Below are 4,757 nucleotides of genomic sequence, written 5' to 3'. Positions count from 1 at the left end.
AGCTGGGGTGGGGGAAGAGAGGGGCAATTTGGGATGAGCGTGAGGGCCATGGTGCTCACTTACCCGGGACTTCCTCCACTCATCAGTGTTGCTCCTGCTTCCTCTGGCTCTGCGGGAAGCAGGCAGGGAGGGCCTGCTCCTTCCGATCTCTCTGCTGTGGGGGGTCCGTTTCCTGTCAGAGCTGAGTAAGTTCAAAGGCCCCTGGAATGGTGGGGGAGGGGCCTGGACAGCACAGGGCAGAGAATGGGTCTTTAAATCACAAAGACTACTTTATCTTTCGAGATTTTAAGTGGACAGAAGCCAATTTCTTAACGTCCTTTCTTCTGATGTGGCCCTTGGCAAAAATTATAACATGGGGTGAGGGCAAGGAAACTGAGGTATTTGAGCCCCTACTATATGCTAGGCTCTGTGCCAAGTGAATCTTTCACAGATGTAACTATCTCCCATGGTTGAGATTGGTCTCCTCATTTTACAGATGAGGAATTGGAGCACAGTGAGGTGAAGTAACCTGTTCAAGGTCACACAGCCGGGATCTGAGCCCAGGTGTGTCTGATTCAAGAGCCTTAGCAGCACATAACTTCAGGCCACATCGGTGCCCCAGGGGTTGTGTTCTGGGTAGTCTCAGTTCTGTATTAGGGTTTTTCCATAGAAACAGAACCAATGATGGACAGACAGACTGGTAATTTATTATAGGAGTTGGCTCATTATGGAGACCCATGAAAGTCCAAATCCAAAAGCCCAAGACCCAGGCCAGCTGCTGGTGCCAGTCCCCCTGTGGGTGCCGGAGAAGACCAAAGCTCCCACCCAAGCCTTCAGGCAGACAGTGAGTTCGCCCTTCCTCCACCTTTTTGTTCTATCCAGATCCTCCACTGGTTCAATGATGCCCACCCGCCCTGGGGAGGACAGTCTGCTTTACTCAGTCTACCAACTCACATGCTCATCTCTTCCAGAAACACCTTCACAGCCACACTCAGAAGTAATGTTAGCTACATCTCTGGGTATCCTGCGGCCCAGTCAAGTTCAACATTAACCATCACAACCACTCCATTCCTTTATTCAACAAATACTTGCTAAATGTCCGGTAGGTGCCAAGTGCTTTGGGTACACAGATAATACAAATAGACAGGATCTAGTCAGACTTGCTATGTGCCAGGCACTCTTCTAAATATTTTACATGAATGAACTCACTTAGTCCTCACAACGATCATACAAGATAGGACCTGTTGAATATTCTCTATCTTATGGGGAGTGACAAAGGCACAGAGAGAGAAAAGGATGCATCATAGGGACATCTGGGTGGCTCTGTCGGTTAAACATCTGCCTTTGGCTCAGGTTATGATCCCCGGGGACCTGGGATCCAGTCCCAATTCCCTCTGGGCCCCTCCTCCAACTTGTTCTCTCTCTCATTCTCTCAAATAAATAAATAAAATCTTTTCTAAAAGCGGTGCATTTAGGGCTTTTGCTCAGTGGGGAGTCTGCTTCTCCCTTTCCTTCTTCCCGCTGCTCCTCCTGCTTGTACTCTCTCTCTCTGTGTCAAATAAAGAAATAAAATCTTACGGTGCCTGGGTGGCTCAGTGGGTTAAAGCCTCTGCCTTCGGCTCAGGTCATGATCCCAGGGTCCTGGGATCAAACCCTGCATCGGGCTCTCTGCTGAGCAGAGAGCCTGCTTCCCTTCCTCTCTCTGCCTGCCTTTCTGCCTAATTGTGATCTCTGTCTGTCAAATAAATAAATAAAATCTTAAGAAAAAAAAGAAATAAAATCTTAAAAAAAAATAGGGTTGCCTGAGGGGGCTCAGTCATTAGGTGTCTGCCTTTGGCTCGGGTCATGATCCCAGAGTCCTGGGATCAAGCCCTGCGTTGGGCTCCCTGCTCGGAAAGCCTGCTTCTTCCTCTCCCACTCCCCTTGCTTGTGTTGCTGCTCTCACTATCTCTCTCTCTCTCTGTCAAATAAATAAATAAAATCTTTTAAAATAAATAAATTAATTAATTAAAAAGCAGTGCACTATAGTCACATAGCTAGGAAGTGATGGAGCTGGGAGTCAAGCTGCCAGAGTCCATGCTTTTGACCATTGGTCCACACTGCCATGCTAAACCTCCTGAAACTCCCAGTCTCTCAGGAAGACAGACATGAATCCAGGCAATTACTATAAAGTGTGAAAGGGCATGGGTAAGGGAAGTGCAGTACACTGAAGGTGTGTAGCAGAAGGGTGAGCCAGCTTGAGTGATCAAGAAAGCCTCTGGGAGAATGTGACAGCCAGCCCAGTGCTTAAGGAGTGACAAGTCAGGCCAAAGGGAAATAGTTCCCGGGCAGATGGGCACAGCAGGGAAACTGAAGGAAGTTCAGTCTGACTAGAGCTTGGAATCTGGTGGGGAGGAAGAGGGTAGAAGGACCAAGGATCCTGAAGGGCACTGAACGCTGCAACAATAAGTTTAGGTTTTATCCAATGGGCAATGGAAGCCAAGGTGCGTAGCCTTGGACAAGTCACTTTACCTGACTGCACTTCAGTTTCCCTAGCCATAAACTGCGAGTAAAATAACCTACTAGAAGAGATGAAACAATGCATTTGTAGTAGGTACCTCACAAATGTTAGTTTCCAGTCTCTACCAACCCTCAAGTTAGGAGCCAAAATGTGGATTTGCAGCTGAACAACTAGACAAATGCCATGGGAGCCAGAGGCTCCCTGTATGCCAATCAGCAAGGAACAGAAACTCCAACTAAATATGATTTAATCCATAAAGGGTCAATTTTCAAACTTAACAATAGAGAGAAGTTCTACAGTTTGGAAATTCAGTGGCTCAATGATGTCTTCAAAGAGGTGTCAGCCTCCTTCCTGCATTGACAATGCCTTGCCTCGTAGTCACAATATGGATGCAGCAGGGCCTGCCATCACGCATAGACATGATAATATTTACTGAAGAAGGCATTTCCTCCTATGCACCTTTAATGATTTTATTTATTTATTTATTTGTCAGAGAGAGAGAGAGAGAGCGAGCACTTGTGAGTGCACAAGCAAGCAGAGCGGTAGGCAGAAGCAGAGTGAGAAGCAAGCTCCCTGCCGAGCAAGGAGCCCAATGCGGGACTCTATCCCAGGACGCTGGGATCACGACCTGAGCTAAAGGAAGCAGCTTGACGGACTGAGCCACCCAGGCATCCCACGTCCTATGCATCTTCAAAGATAGAAAACTTTTAGTGAAAGCCTCCCTGTCAGACTTCCCCTCAGGTCCCATTGGCCAGGATTAAATCACATACTTTTCACTAAACCAATCCTGGCAAAGGGAATGTAATCATCCTGATTGGCTTAAGCCAGGGCTGAGAAGGGGCTTTTTCCGAGTACTTGGCCTCAGTATGACAGGACCCAAATAAAATAACCCTTTCCAGCAAGGAAGAAAGGGAAAGAGACTTGGCCAGACCATTAGCATTATTTGTGACTCCAAGGATCTGGGCCCTAGCTCTGGGCAATAAGGATAATCTCATTTCCCTATCTGCTTGGATTCAGGTCCTAAGATCGTTCTATGACCCCTGAGATCAGGACAGACTGAGCCCAATGCCCTGTGCCTTAGAAACCGCCTCAGTAGGGCTGGGGGAACTGGGCTACATCCTGTGTCCCCTGGGTCCAGCTCAGTGCCTCCAGCAGGATCCATCGTTCACTTATCGATCCATGAATATTAATTGGTCACCGACTTTGTAGTGGGGACAAACAATGGGACTTGACATGGACCCTGCCGTCACAGAGCTTACCCCCTAACTGCAGAGCCAATGGGATAGCCAGACAGGTGTGTGTGCACAGCAATACCCATGATCGGTCGCAGACGGACTGGCATTGATGCCATGAGAGGACATAGCAGGGAAATTTAACCCAGGCAGGGAGGTGAAGGGCTTTGGACTTGGGTAGTGTCATTTTGAGCCCAGGCTCAACCATTTACTGGCTGTGTGACTCTTCAAAGGCAATTTGCTTGACATCTCTATGCCCTGCTCTCATTGGAAACCAGCAAAAACAATGGTACCTGTCCCCTGGGATTGGTAGGATGACAAAATGAGAGAAGGTGACCTTTTGGACCATCCTACAGTAGTTGAGAAACCTCTAGCTCTCTACAATCCAGCACAGCACAGCCGCTGAGGTTTCTGGCTGGAGCCAGAGTTCACTTGCTGGGAACCGGCTCCCGCTCCTTCTGGCTGTGGGACAATGAGCAATGGCATCCTCTCTTTGTGCCTTGGTTTCCCCATCTGCAAAATGGGGCCAATAACAAATAGAGTCGTGGTAAAGCTTAACTACAAAGCTCTCAGCACAGGCCTGCCACAAATGTAAGCCCCAGAAATGTGAGTGAGCGCTGTTATTATTATCGGCTTGTTGTTTTGAAATGAAACATAAACACACACATGAAAATGTGGCTCGGGATCTTCAGGCTGGCGACTGCAGAGCCGTTCTTCTCTATGCTATTTCAATAATAAAGGTGTTTGTCATCGCAATACGTGTATGGCCAGGAATGTTAAAAGTCCCTGAGAGCCCCCGAGCTTGATGGCACCTAGATTTTCCTCCGGAGTACCAGCCTTCCCATTTCTATCCGTAACACACCTTGAGGAGCGACCATTGTTAGGATAAACAAAGCGAGACCCAGCCAGCCGCTGCAGCCTCCGCTTCCAGGCTGCTTTCTCCTTGCAGGACTGTCTAACCAATCGCAAGCCGCAGGATGCAAATTGCGTTGCCTAATTGATCCATCAAGCTCTGCACCGAGCTGGTTCTGAAAACCCGCGCTGTG

At 48.3% G+C, this 4,757-nt stretch overlaps 1 long non-coding RNA gene across 1 annotated transcript in view; it reads right to left on the bottom strand.

Moving 5' to 3' along the window:
• Positions 1 to 222, bottom strand: part of LOC309842131 — an 856-nt gene extending 634 nt beyond the window's left edge. The window contains exon 1 of the long non-coding RNA XR_014299513.1: positions 64 to 222. This is a non-coding gene — a long non-coding RNA (uncharacterized lncRNA). The remainder of the gene's footprint in view (positions 1 to 63) is intronic.
• Positions 223 to 4,757: the final 4,535 nt, after the last annotated feature.

The sequence above is a fragment of the Mustela nivalis genome, assembly GCF_964662115.1.
Source record: "Mustela nivalis genome assembly, chromosome: 10".
In the NCBI taxonomy this organism is placed as follows: domain Eukaryota; kingdom Metazoa; phylum Chordata; class Mammalia; order Carnivora; family Mustelidae; genus Mustela; species Mustela nivalis.
Note: the sequence above shows the minus strand (reverse complement) of the source record. Positions and strands in the feature narration are given on the sequence as shown.